Source organism: Artibeus jamaicensis, unplaced genomic scaffold (genome assembly GCF_021234435.1).
Source record: "Artibeus jamaicensis isolate MK-2021 breed Jamaican fruit bat unplaced genomic scaffold, CSHL_Jam_final scaffold_1019, whole genome shotgun sequence".
Classification (NCBI taxonomy): Eukaryota; Metazoa; Chordata; class Mammalia; order Chiroptera; family Phyllostomidae; genus Artibeus; species Artibeus jamaicensis.
Window position 1 is genome coordinate 3080628 of NW_026522025.1, and position 14989 is coordinate 3095616.

At 39.2% G+C, this 14989-nt stretch overlaps 1 protein-coding gene and 1 pseudogene across 3 annotated transcripts in view; one reads left to right on the plus strand and one right to left on the minus strand.

Moving 5' to 3' along the window:
* LOC119058848 (spidroin-2-like) overlaps positions 1 to 5046 on the minus strand; it is a 45067-nt pseudogene extending 40021 nt beyond the window's left edge.
* The window catches only part of ZFYVE9 (zinc finger FYVE-type containing 9), a 121112-nt gene continuing 110593 nt past the window's right edge, over positions 4471 to 14989 (plus strand). For all 3 annotated transcript variants that reach the window (XM_053655457.1, XM_037158320.2, XM_037158321.2), the window contains exon 1: positions 4471 to 4560. The gene's annotated coding sequence lies outside the window, so the exon portion shown is untranslated. The remainder of the gene's footprint in view (positions 4561 to 14989) is intronic.

Here is a 14989-nt window from a genome sequence, read left to right on the forward strand (position 1 = left end):
CAAATGTGGTTAGATATGGGTGAAAGATACAGGGTGGGCAAAAGTAGGTGTTCATATGGAAAAACACATACAGGTTATGATTATTACAATATCTTTATTATTAATTCAAAAGAATGTCACAGTGGCAGAGTAAATCTGCTTTTGCCCACCTCTGTATATGAGATTTTTTGGTAGTATTTTTTGCAAGTTTTCTTTAAATCTGAAATTATTTTAAAATAAAAAGTCGAAAAATTCCTTCAAACATAAATTTTCCTTCTAAATATTATATTTTAAAATACATTGGGATCATAGAAAATTGGGATCATAGAAGTCTTTCTTTACTTAAAATTCTTCTTTTTTTAAAAAATTTTTCAGTGTTTTTAAATGTATTTTATTTAAAATTGTTTTTTCCTAATTTGATATTGAATCATGAGCAGGTTTCAATGTCATTTACAATTTTTTAAAAAGACAATTGTTAATGGATGCATAATGTTTCTTGTGTGGAGGTACTGTAACTCATTTAATTTATTTAAGGTTTTCCTTACATTTTTATGTTATAAGCCCACAGTGAAATATATAAGAAACATTTTGCATATATCTTTGTTCACATATTTCATTACTTCCTTATGCTAAATTCATAAAATGGAAACTGTTTTGTTCTTTTTAAAATGATTCAAATAAACTAATATACTTCCAAACATCCCCAATTTCCTTTTTAAGTTTGTGCTGTTTTAATGACTTCTAGCCTGCTCCTGGACTTATATTTTTAGTAACAGACTATGAATTCTGGGTTTGACTTTTGGCTATGGCTGGTGACTGCAGAGGAGTGTGGGAGACCATAGCTGGCAGCAGCCACCTGGGGGTCAGTTCTAGGCTGCAGGGCAATCATCTGTTGAAGAGGAGTCTTATTCTTTGGTGGGACCTGAAAGTTAACGTGAAAGGCCTAAAAAAGTAACGAAGTGGGTGGGATGCCCTGGCCTGATGTGCATCAGGCTAAGCCACAGTTTAGTTTGGTTTAATATTCCCTAAGGTGTACTCTGTGCTGAGATTGGCTGTGGGAACACAGATAAATCAAATACTGATAGGTGAGACATACAAGTAAACAAATGTTGACAGTACATTCATGAGTAGTTATACATTGGGGAGTACAAGGATTATAGGGAGTATGGAAGAGGTTGTGTGCCTCCTTTTATACAACCTTTGATATAGTATGAACTCTTAAACACAAATAAATTCATTCATCTCTCTTTTTTCCTTCCCTTCCTACTTTCCATTCAGTGCACCTGTCCTTCACTGAGCATATAGGTTAGACCAAAAGGGGTGGCAGTAGAGCTGGAGAGAAATTCAATAAAAGCAAGAAGTAGAATTTATCAGGCTTGTTGACCAATTTTCCAGGACAGAGACTCAGGAGTTAAGTATGACTCCTGTGCCATTTACCAAGCCAGGAAGTGGATATCTTTTTGGCCTGATTTATTTTTTAACAGTTTTAATTGACAAAATGCCTGAAAAAAATTTTAAATTTAAAGAACAAAGGTTAAAGAGCAAAGAAAATTTTGTTTGGGGTGCTTCAGCTTAAATTAACTTGAAAAAACCATTCTTTTTTTCCCCATCTTTTAAAAAATTTATTGTTGAAGAAACCATTCTTAGAATACTAGCTTTCTATAGGATGAATGTATATGGTATAAAAATGACAGTGGGGAGGTCTTCCAGTTTGGGAACACTGATATTTTAGAGTCACTGGATTCCACTCAGTGGAAATCAATGTGAAACTGAGAGTAGGATAACCAAATCAACTGACAGTAGGTCAAGGTAGGTTAAAATGAAAAAGAGATTTACATTAGAGGAGGAAAACAGATGAGAGACAGAGAGCAGAGAGCAAACTGGATACAAAGAGTCCAAACCATGGAATGATCAGTGAGGAGGTACTGGTGATAAGGGCAGCCTCTTTCAGAAACATAATCTGAATAGAAGGGAGAAAAGTGTGAAACAAAAGGAAACTGGTCCTGGGAACAAATTAACTACCTTCATGTGTTAGCTACACCCTGCATAGCATGATTATTTCTACACAAACACAGATTTCATGGTGGTAGTGACCTAGGCTTGGAAAGCACAGTGGTAACAGTAGGTTGTCAAACTGATCAAAGTTAAAGGGCCTGTTACTCTAGATTGAAAATTTTTAGTGATGGTAATTTACTCTTACAGCATTTTCTAAATATTGCAGAAAGGACTGTTAGGGCATCAGATGGGAGACCAAAGGAATCTCGGGGTTTACTTTCAGCTTTTCCTTAGGTTGGATTCATTTCGCATGTAAAATGGTGGTAGTATATAGTATTTAATTCATAGAGTTGTTGTGAAGCTGAATCATAGTTTCCCTCCAAGCACCAGCTTCTCTGGATATAAAAAAGGGATAGTGATTTTTTTTTTTTGTAATGTGACTCAGAATATAGGTGGGGCAGACACACTTAGGATTGTACAGGGAGAGTTTTCATTGATTGGAAGGTTATGTTATCTCTAACATGGCTTCTCAACAATTATTTGAAAGTTCCCAGTAACTTTACGTAATTTTCTCATTAAGATTTGTTATTATTGCTCTGACTGGTGTGGCTCAGTGGGTTAAGCATTGTCCTACAAACTGAAAGGTTGCTGGTTGGATTCCCGGTGGTGGTACATGCTTGAGTTGGGGTGAGTGAGGGAAAATGGATCCATGTTTCTCTCACACATTTATGTTTCTCTCCCTATTTTCCCCTCTCTCTAACAATACATAAAATCTTTAAGAAAGATTTTTTATTATTGGGACATAATGCAAGGTAAGGTGAAGCTGCCTTATAATTTTTTTTAAAGAAAAATATACTGGTTCTATACTGACATCTGTTGTGTATGTGGCAGACTGCCACAGGATCCAGTGTATTAAATTCTAACTCTTCAGTGGATGGATGTTATATTACTCTATAACTAAAATTTAGGAGAATTTTAGCCAGACCAAGGATGATGAAGAATAATGCACCCATCTTTTGATAGGAATACATTACACACACACGCACACACACAGATTGAAAGAGAAAGAACAAAAGCAGGTGGGAACAATCTTTATTCTAAGAAAGACTGAGAGGGTGTTTTGGAACCAACAAGAATCGGAGCTAATATGTGAGTCCCATCCATGGGCCAGTTTCTAGTTAACACAAATTAGCTCCAGTCTTCACAACAACTAACAAGGCAGGCATTAGAAAACTGAGGCTCAGAAATATTTCCCTTGCCTCGGGTCATAAAGCTAAACATGACAGAACTAAAATTGGTAGTATCAGACTCTGCGTGCCACCAAAATTCCTGCTCATTTTACCATACTACTCTATGATAAAATAATGTATTTGAAAAATTTGGGACAAGAGGATTTGGAGATTTCTTCTTCCTACTTCCCTTTGACAGTCTTTGTTTCTTTTGTTTTGGGTTCTGATGTTTGCACCTAGTTTGAGTGGGATCGAACACGGGGTACCTGTAAACAGGATGATCTACAGCCCCACTCTATAATAATCTCCTTCCTTCAGAGCCTTACCTGGGATTTGGCAGGGGTGGGGCGTGGAAGCGTAGAGGTCGGGGTAGGGGAGGGGTTTAGTTAGAAAACATGGATGGTTCTTTTCTTACCTTTAAGTCGTTTATGAATTTCGGGACAACCGGTTGGCTATTCTCTTGTCTTGCTCGAAATATTTTTTTCTGTTTTGGGGAGGCTTTAGGGGTTAAGGTTTGTAGGAAATTTCTGTAACGATCTGCACAGTAGATCCCCTAAAAGTTAAGGTCAAAGGCAATTTCTTCGTCAGTTTTGGGTGAGGATTGTGTGTGTGTAAAAAGGCTGGCGCTGGGTCACTCTTCTTACACCCAGACACACTGAAAGAACTAGAAGGGATCCCTCCTCGAATCACGAGAGAGGAAAACCAGGAGATGCCCTCACACTCCTACTTGCAGGTGAGGGTCCGAGGAACAAGAATGTCGTTGTACTTCCTGAAGTGAGGCGCAAAGGTGCTCGGGGTCTGAGGACTAGGGGTAGGTGGCGGGGGCAGCCAACGTCCGTGGGGACCTAGGGGTCTCCGTCTCCAGAGAGGCGTCTTCTGGGGCGGACCGTAGGCTGTGGGTCGTGCGGGGGGCGCGCCGCCCCCGCCTCCCCACGCCGCGCTCGCCGGCGTTCCCTGCGGCTCGTGCAGGGGCAGCCGCCGCAGTCCTCGCGTCGTAGCCCGGCGTGAGGTCCAGGGGGCGCTGTGGCCCAGCGGCGCCGGCGGCAGGAGCGGCCAAGGCGACGCTGGAGGCTTCGCGGAGGATCCCCGCCCGCGGCACCTCGGTTGTCCCACCGCAGCCTTGCGCGCCTGGCCGGGCTTGGCGGAGCTCCTCCGGGATCCGCTTGGCTGCAGCGGCCCAGGAGCTCGATGCGGCTCGGAGGGTGCTGGGCCTCAGCAGCAGCGGCAACCACAGCCCCTTCAGGAGTGGGAGGCTTCGCGGCGGCGCCTGGGGCTTCGCCGGTGCCCTCCGGAGGAGGCTGGCAGCTCAGGGACGACCCCCCGGGCCATGCTGAGGCAACGGCGGCGGCTGCTCGAGGTGAGTGTGACGCGGCGCTGTCCGGTGCTCGTTGGCCTTCGGCCTCCGGGAAGGGCCCTGGCGGCAGCCCTCTAGCCGGACGGACGGGGAGTCCAGCCGCTGCGGCAGCCTCCCCCACCCCGCGGCTCTGGGGCCTCAGCCCTTCTCCCCGTGTCCCCCGGGAGGCTTGGAGGCTCGTGGGGGGCGACTAGGCCCCGCGCTGCCGAGAAGCCCTCGCCCCGGCCTTGGTTCCGGCGCCGCCCGTGGTGTGGAGCCAGGGGGCTGGCGGGGGCACTGGCGCCCTTCGGATTGGCCCCGGGCGGAGCGCAGCCTCTGATCCCCGGCCCTGCAAGGTCTTCCCGGAGGGATGCAGAGGACGCCTGTTTGCAAACAGCCTGGGCTTTTCCGCGCCCCACACCGCGTCCCGCAGAGTCTCTGGGGGAGGGCCGGCGGGGCTGGGTGGGAATCGGAGTGCTCAAAGTGATGGGCCGCGGAAGCCCCCGGCATCCTCGGAGTGCCGTTCGCGGACCTGCCGGGTCGAAAAGAACCTTTTGCGTCTTATTTGAGGTGAAATTTCATCACCTGCCGGTAGCTCAGTCCTGCCTTCTTTTATTACATTTTGCCTCGAAGCGTGGTCTGCCTTTGGAGAAAGCTCCATCCTGGCTTTGCGATGTTTCTAGATGAATGCTCACAATTGTTCATATATATATTTTACAAAGGTCTGTTCTCCCTTCTCCCCCAGTAAGTGTAATTTAATGCCTCAGTTCTCAGTAGAAAAATGTTCTACCTCAGTAGATCCATAGAATGGATGACGAGAGGATTTTAAAAGTCGTGTGAACTATCCTTTTAACAGATACCTGATGGAAATGGGACATAGTCTAAATTTTAGAAGTAAAATGGTTTGTTCTGGTATAAATGTAATAGAAAAGTTAGTGATTAGTGATTAACCTTTGATACCTAAGTCAGGCATATAGATATTTTTGGTTTATGATAAATGAGGTTACAAGTTATTTTTGTTTTCCTGTTATGTAAGTTAAAGTTGTAGGATTGATAAGTACTTTTAAACTTTTATAAACAAATATACTTTATTGTATAAGCTTTGGGAAGTACAGAATCTCCATAAATATTTAATAATGGGGGAAAGGTCACCTATAATCTCAAGGTATATTTTTATGGTCATTTAACATTTAAAATGGGCTTATACTGTTGGTGATTTTAAATTATTATTCTACATATTAGGTTCAAAGTTAACTGACTATCCATTTTACTAACATTCAGTCATTTTAAGACCTATAAAAATGTTTTACTAAATTACATTGCAATCATAGTTGAATACATCATTTAAAACAGAATAACATGGGTAACTACCTACCTAAAAGACCCCTGTTTTAACCACCTGTGCATCGTAAGAAGCTCCGGAGATCTAGGGAGATTTGTTGTAGTAAATGTTTTTGAGGACCTATCCTGTTACATGCAGTAGCCTTGTTTTGTTTTTGTAAGATTTTGCTTAAATATTTGTGATTATAAAAAATTGGCTTGATTAAATATTTTTTGGTAGATTAACTTAGGCTTTAAAAAAATTCTATCCAGTTTTTCTCAGTGTGTCCCTAAAGACTACCAACATTAAAATCAATTCAGGGTGCTTATTAAAATGCTCAGATCCTGGCCCCCTGAATCAGAATTTCTAGTCATGATGGTGGCCCAAAGATCTTCATTCTTATCCAGTTCCCCTCTTCTTAGTCCTGTCAAAGTTTGAGAATCACTGATATAATAAGTTTAAAGTTAACTAATCTTGGCAAGCTGAGTGAAGGTACAGTATCTGTTTTCTAGCAAAACCTTCAATCATTCTTAAGTGGCAATATAGTCATTTGTCATAGCAACAGATAATGCTGTTTTAATCTTAAAAAATGATATTTCAAAGGACAGCTGATTCAATCAACAAACAGTTGAGAGCCTTTAGTGGTAATTGTGTTATAAAAGGATACCTGACCTCTTACCTTGGTACTTAATCTCCTTGGGCCTCAATGTCATTATCTGTAAAATGCAGAGTTATACTTATCTTGCAAAACTCTAAAGGCAGATATATCTGAAAAATTTTAACCTATTAAAGATAGTTATAAAATTTTAACTATTCATTTTAAGTGCGGGGTGCTTTCTTTGGTGTTCTTGGAAACATAGTAATGACCAAGGCCTCTGCTAGCAACTAGCTAATTGTGGAAGCAGGACATACTTAGTTAACCGTTAAAAAGCAGGGTCAGACGAGTTTTGTAATTGAGTGGAACATACTGGATCTCTCTTTAAGGTTTCTTATGTTTAATTCAGTAGCTTGCCTTTAAGAATATCAATAATTTTTTAAAAGATTTTATTTATGTATTTTTAGAGAGAGAAAGGAAGAGAGGGAGAGAAACAGCAATGTGTGGTTGCCTCTCAAGCGCCCCCTACTGGGGACCTGGCCCACAATCCAGGCATATGCCCTGACTGGAAATGGAACCCGCGACCCTCGACCCGTGACCCCCTGGTTTGCACTCAATCCACTGAGCCACACCAGCCAGGGCAGTATTTATTACGTGTGATCTTTCCTTCCTATTCCAATTCCTGATTAGCGTTTTTTTCTTTAAGGATGTAATTGTATACATTGCCTGGTAAGTGATAGTTTTGTATTAACACCTTTAGTAAGAATGAGTGGAAATGATCCCATTTCTTCCTGTTGCTAAGTTACCACTGTTCATTTCATTCAGTAAACTTTTATTTGGTACCTGTTAAGTGCTCGACAGAGATTAGTTGCAAAGGCACAAAGCTTTTTAAAAAAATACAGTAATTGCTTGGATTTCAACTTAAATTCTTATGTTCCTAAAGGGATGATGTGTGTGTGTGTGGTGTTTTATGGTTAATTGTATGATATGATGCAGAGTATGGAATCAGATGTGGGCAGGAATTCTTACTACAGCTCTTAGAGCAATGTGATGTTTAGAGTCTGAGTTTTCTTAAGTATTACTGGAGTAATAGCACCGCCCACTGGGAACAGGTTCCATGAGTTAAAAGTAATCAAAAGCAATTATTAGCTCATTGTCACATAGAAGGTTCTCAATAACTATTCATTTTCATTCCTCCTTTTGGAAAAACAAAAGCCAGGCATTGAAATTGTGTGACTTAAAACTTGGTAGCTTTCACTTTTTCAGAGAATGAGTCTCCTTTTGGAATTATTTAAAACCTTTAATAGGAGGCAATTTTGATCCATTTCATTTTTAGCTAAAAATTAGCTATTCCCTGCGTATAGGGTATACTTATTACAAATTATTCATTTTCCGAGTTTTACATGATCTTTGCTTTTGCTTACGTGTATCTTACCTGCCATACAGCCAGGTGAGATGAAAGCTGTAGTTACTGAATAGAAATAGTTCAGTTACTAAACTTACATTATTTAAGAACTGAAGAATCTGTAAAACAGGCTTTTCCAACTAGACCAGTGTGGCTTAGTTAGTTGGGTGTTGTCCTGCAAAGTGGAAGGTCCCTGATTTGATTCTCATCAGGGCACATGCTTGGGTTGTGGGTTCAGTCCCTGGATAAGGGCACATATGAGAGGTAGCTGATCTATGTTTCTTTCCCTCTTTTTCTCTCTCCCTTGTCCTCTCTCTAAAAATAAACAAAATCTTCAAAAACAAACAGATTTTTTCTTATAAACTGCTATGAATTACAGCTATATTTTACAACCTGTCAGAAGGGTTTCAGTCTTTTCTGATAATCTTTATAACCCTGGACAAGTTTCTTGCCCCCGTTAAGCCTCAATTTTCTCTTCTACAAAATGTAGCTGATAATACCCACCTTATAGGATTATTGTAAGGAATGAATGATATAATGTGTAAATCAGAGCTATAAGTCAGTCCTTGCTTGTTACTCTTTTTTTTTTTAATTGTTGATTTAATCTTTATTGATTGTCTCCATTTTTTTTTAAATTTATTTATTTTTAGAGGGGAAGGGAAGGAGAGAGGGATAGAAGTATCAATGTACGGTTGCCTTTCATGCGTCCCCTGCTGGGAAGTGGCCTGCAGGGAACCGGTCTGCAACCCGGGTATGTGCCCTGACTGGGAATCGAACCGCGATTGTCTGGTTCGCAAGCCCGCGCTCAATCCACTGAGCTACAACAGTCCTTGCTTGTTACTCTTGAAGTAGAAAATAATACTTCTTGTTTACTTCTATTTGAAAGAGCTTGAAAGATCATTAATTATTTATACAGTTTATCACTAGGAAATAAAATCAATATGAATAATTTTAAAGTATTAGAGATTTCTAAATTAGGGAGGGACCAAAGTGTCAGTAGTTAGTATTTTAGTTGTGTAGTTAGTAGAAGACCTTATACTTTATAATATTTGATACATTTTTAAAATAGAATAATTGAAAATGCTATTTATAAAATATTTCCTATTGTATAAATTAAGTAGTATTTAACATTTTTTCTTTTGAATTATTGTAAATAGTCCCTTTATAGAACTGAACTATTGGAAAAATTAGAACAGTATATGTTTTTTACTTATGAAGTACTTTTTGAGAGCTTTAATAAAATAAGGTAAAGATGAGGAAATCTCTATGGACACATTGAAATTAAGAAAAGACATTGAATTCATACTGGGCAAGGGAAAAGGAGACCTTAATAAGTGTTAATGGGGATCTTATGGCATTAAGGATTTTATATTACAAAACTTTATTTATTTTTTCTTTTTGTTTAATTTATTTTTTATTTTTTTAGTATATTTTATTGATTATGCCATTACACTTGTCCCATTTCCCCCTTCATTCCCCTCCCCCCACACTCCCCCCTTTAGTTTATGTCCATGTGTCTCAAGTTCTTTAGATTCTATATTTCCCATACTATTCTTACCCTCCCCCTATCTATTTTCTACCTACCGTCTATGCTACTTATTTTCTGTACCTTCTCCCCCCTTCTCCTTCTCCTACTCCCCTGTTGCTAACCCTCCATGTGATCTTCATTTTTATGGTTCTACTCCTGATCTAGCTGTCCTCTTAGTTTGCTTTTGTTTTAGATGTGGTTGTTAATAACTGTGCATTTGCTGTCCTTTCCCTGTTCGTCTTTTTTAATCTTCTTTTTCTTAGATAAGTCCCTGTAACATTTCACATAATAAGGGCTTGGTAATGATGAACTCCTTGAATTTGACCTTATCTGAGAAGCACTTTATCTGCCCTTCCATTCTAAATGAAAGCTTTGCTGGATAGAACAACCTTGGATGTAGGATATTTCAAAACTTTATTTTTTATTATATTTTTAATCATTGACGAAGGATATATTTGTTGATTTTAGAGAGGAAGGGAGGGAAGAAGGGAAGGAGAAAGATAGTGAGAGAGAGAGATATTGATGTGAGAGAGAAGTATGAATTGGTTGCCTCCTGTAAGTGCCTGGATCAGGGATTGTTCATGCCCAGAACAGGGATGGAACCCATAACCTAGGTATGAACCCTGACTGGTAATTGAACCCACAACCTTTTGGTTATGGGATGATGCTTCAACCAATTTCGCCATACTGGCCAGGGCTGGGTTGTTTTTTGTTTGTTTGTTTTTGGTCAGCGAATATATATAAAATTTTTTTTTAACTCACTAGTAAACAAAAATGCAAATTGAAAGAATGGTGGAATACCATTTGATCTACCTCATCAGTGATTTTTTTGTTGTCGACATGGATGTCCCCCATTTTACCCCTTTTTGCCTCCCTGCCTCCACAAAGCTCCCCTCCACCTTTACCCCAGTGTTGTCCATGTCCATGGGTCATGCATATGTGCGTGTATATTCTTCAGCTAATCTCTTCCAGTTCCCCTACTCCCTCCCATCAGAGATCTGTCAGTCTGTTCAAAACAGTCCTCTGGGCCTGTTTTGTTTGTCAGTTTATTTTGTTCATTAGATTCCACATATAAGTGAGATCATATGGTATTTGTACTTCTCTGACTGGCTTATTTTACTTAGCATAGTAATCTTCAGGTCCATCCATGCTGTCTCAGAAGTTAAGAGTTCCTTCCTTTTTACAGCCATGTAGAATTCCATTGCATAAATGTACCCTAACTTTTTCATCTACTCATCTGTTGATGGGCACTTGGGCTGTTTCCAGATCTTGGCTATTATAAATGATGCTGGTATGAACATAGGGATACGTATATTCTTCCTGATTGATGTTTCAGGATTCTTAGGATATATACCCAGAAGTGGGATCACTGGGTCAAATGGTAGAACAGCAGTTCCATTTTTTAATTTTTTGAGAAAACTCACTTCTGTTTTCCATAGTGGCTGTACCAGTCTGCATTCCCACCAGCAATGTACTAGGGTTCCCATTTATGGACATCCTCACCAGTACTTGCTGTTTTTTTTTTTTTTTAGTTTATTGATGGTAGCGGCCATTCTGGCAGGAGTGAGGTGGTACCTTATTGTAGTTTTAAATTGTATCTCTCTGATGATTAGCATACGTTTGCTTTAAGCTTAAAACATACTTATATGGACCTAGGCTTATGCCTATAATAATTTCTTTAGCTGGAAATTCTATAGTGATTTGTCATCATTTCTCTTTTTATTATTTACGATGATATATCCTTAAGGATTTGTTTCTTAATATCTATTATGGTAGTTTTGTTGCATAAAAAATCCTCACCCAAGGATATGTTTCTGATTTCAGATAGAAAGTAAGAGAGAGAGAGAAACATCAATTGGTTGCCTCCCATATGCCCTCTGACCAGGGATCTGACCTGCAACATTTTGGTGCATGGGCAGGGCTCTTGCATTTAAAAAAAAATACTCTGGCCAATATGGCTCACTTGGTGCGAAGATCTTCCTGTACACCGAGAGGTTGGGGGTTCAATTTCTGGTCTGGGTGTGTACTGGAGGGAACCAATTGATGTTTCTCTATCACATCCATGTTTCTCTCTCTCCCTCTGCACCCCACCCCCCATCTTTCTTTCTCCTTCTCCCTCCCTCTTTCTCTAAAAAAGACATAAAGCCCTGGCTAGTGTGGCTCAGTTGGTTGGGCATCCTACTGCAAAGTGAAAGGTCATCAGTTGAGTTGTGGTGGGGCCTGGTCCCTGGTTGGGGGGTGTGCTAGAGGCAACCATTTGATATTTCTCTCTTCTGTGTTTCTCTTTCCTCTCTTTCTCCCTCACTTCCCCTCTCTCTCAATAATAAATAATAAAATACTTTTAAAAATAATTTGTTAAAAAGTAAAAAAGCAATGAAAAAATGTCCTCGGGTAAGGATAAAAAAATACAAATGATAATACAGAAGTAGTTAATCTATGCCGTAGATTTTTAAAAAATAATTGCTTTTTAAAAAAGATTTTATCTATTTATCTTTAGAGAGGAAGGGAGGGAGAGAAACATCAGTGTATGGTTGCTACTCGTGTATGGTTCCCTGCTGGGAACTAGCCTGCAACCCAGTATGTGCCCTGACTGGGAATCGAACTGAGATCCTTTGGTTGGCAGGCCCGTGCTCAATCCACTGAGCTACACCAGCCAGGGCAAAAAATTAATTACTTTTAAATGGAAATTTATTACTTTTGAAGGAAGGTGCCTTAGAAAATAAGATTGAAGAAAATGATAAGACGAGTCTAGAGTTTTTCATAAATTAGGGCAAGTTTAAGTATATTCAACCTTAGTTTCTTCTGGCAGTTTGAAATAATATTAACTGTAGAGAGGCTGTAAAATGTGCAGTGAGGAATTACATGTATTTCAATTAAGTTTAGAGTATTAGGTAAGTCTGTATTTTATTTTTTAGTAGCTTTATTGATATATAATTCACATACCACACAATTTACACATTTCCAGTATATAGTTCAAGGGCTGTTAATCACAGAATTGTGCAGACAGCATCACTAATTTTAGATATTTTCATCACTCCAAAAAGAAACTCATACCCATTAGCAGTCACTCCCCATTCCCCCCCCCCGCCAGTTTTCCCCATCCTTAGCAACCACTAATGTACTTTCTGCCTCTATGGTTTTGCATATCTATTCTGGACATTTCATATAAATGGAATCACAATTCATTACTGGCTTCTTTTACTTAGCATAATGTTTTAAGGGTTTGTCCATGTTGCAGCATGTATCAGTACTTCATTTCTTTTTACTGTCAAATAATATTCATAAGCATCCTTTATAACCAGCACTTGGTGGAATTGGTTAACCATGTTGGGTAGTGATGGGAATAGTGGTATGGGGTCTTCAACTCTGAGAGATTGTATTCTAAGAATATTGCCTAACAAGAGGCAATCGTAAACCTTAGTTTTAGCTTTCCTTTAACTGCTAAGACATTCCTAAAAAGTTAGAGAGTCCATTTGCATATGAGAAACCTAGGGAAGGGAAGGAGAGAGGGAGAGAAACATCAATATGTGCCTTTGCGCCCCTGCGGCTCAGCCCGTGCTCATCCCTAGCTACACCAGCCAGGGCTGCATATGTAACTATTAATGTTTTTAAGCATTCAGGACGAATAGGTTTTAAGGATTGCCATTATATCGCCATAATATATAATCCTACGCACATACAGATTAGTCATTGCTTTTTATTCTTTTTTTGTTTTATTTTTATTTTTAATCCTTACCCAAGGATATATCCATTGATTACAGAGAGAGGAACGGGGAGATACAGAGGGAGAGAGAAATATCAATTGGTTGCTTCCTGAACATACCCTGACAGGTGACTGAACCTGCAATTTAGGCATGTGCCCTGGCCTGGAATTGAAGCCGAGACCAGATGACACTCCAGCTAACTGAGCCACACTGGCCAGGGCTACTCTTTATTCTTATATGTATGTTTCCAATCAAGGTATTAAAGTTTTCCAATCAAGTTATGAGGTTTCTGTAGGACATATTTCAAGGTAAGCAATGAATGACTTGCTAATGTTTCTAAAGTTATTTCAGAATAGTAAGTACCTCAGGGAATGCTGAGTAAACAAAATGCAAGTTTGGGACCTTCATTTTATGTATGGTGGATCACCCTCAGCATTTTTCCACTTGATTTGATCACTGTTTGATCCTTTAATGGTGACTTTGAATCGAGTGAGCTGAAAGGCTTCCAATGATTTGTTACACAATCTTTTAGTTGCTTTGGAAGTCGTAATTTCTATATAAAGTTATAAAAACCAGCAGTTTTTGGAGTCTTTTTGCTGGGATTAATGAAAATGTATGCATTTTTATTTATAACATGGTTCTTTTCTAACCTCAGATCAAGGTTTGGTAATTTATCTGCCAGAATTCCTTTTATTAAAATAAAGAGTAAATGGTATGTTTTTAATTATTTCAAAGCACAGCAGAGCCATCTCAAAATTCTCTTTACTAAAATAAAAAGTAAGCAGTATCAGCCCTGGCTGGTGTAGCTCAATGGATTGAGCACAGGCCTGAGAACCACACGATCGCAGTTTGATTCCCAGTCAGGGCACATGCCTAGGTTGCAGGCCAGTTCCCAGCAGGGGACTCATGAGAGGCAACCATACATTGATATTTCTCTCCTTCCCTTCATCTCTAAAGATAAATAAATAAAATATTTTTAAAAAAGGTAAGCAGTATCAAAATTTTTTGAGAACATTCCTTCAGGGTTTATGTAAACTTTAGTCTCCATTTTTCGTTTTTAATTGAACCTGAAAAACAACCCCCCAAAAGTAATTAAAATAAAACATTTTGAGTCTGAGAAAAACCTTGAAACTTCAAAATATATCACCTGACCTTTTTGTGATTCTGGTGACATAATAACTGCCCATAGGTTCTGTTTTCTGTTTTTTTTATTTTTATTTTTTATTTTTCAATTAGCTGAAGTAAATTGTTTTTGAGGTCATTACGAGGTCATTCTTAGAAATTTCTGCTCAGTGTTTAAAAAATAAGGCTGAAACAGCTGTTTGTGATTTGGTTCCAATCTGATCACTCCTCACTCCTGTTTCTGCACGCTTCATTATACAGTTCTTCCAAGACTCCAGGTTTATAAAGTTTTCCTTGATTGCTTTTTTACCTTGCATTACTTACCTAGTATAAAAGTATTGTCAACAGCATGCCACCTTCTGCTAGGTGCGTCACATGTGCTATTTCTAGTTCTTAAAAGAGCCCTATAATATCTGTATGATTATGCCTGTTTTACAGCCAAAAAAACTGAGGCTCAGAGAGTTTCAACTTTCCTAAGCCAAGCCATATAACTCTGACTATAAAACCCACACTCTTTTTTACCATGTGAACTTCCCCACATGTTCTTTATTTGTTTTATGTTAGGATTTTCCATAGTGCTTGCGGATATATTCATATCGGGAGAGCATAAAGTTAGTTGATTGACTTTGGTGGATATTTGGCTTGGAAGTATGTCACTAGCATGTAGCATTTTGTGTAAGAAAAAGGTATGTGTGTGTGTATTTTGGGGTACTTTAGCTTTCTCATATACTGTTTAAAAATTATTGCAATAAAATACACCATATGTTGGTATTTTTGA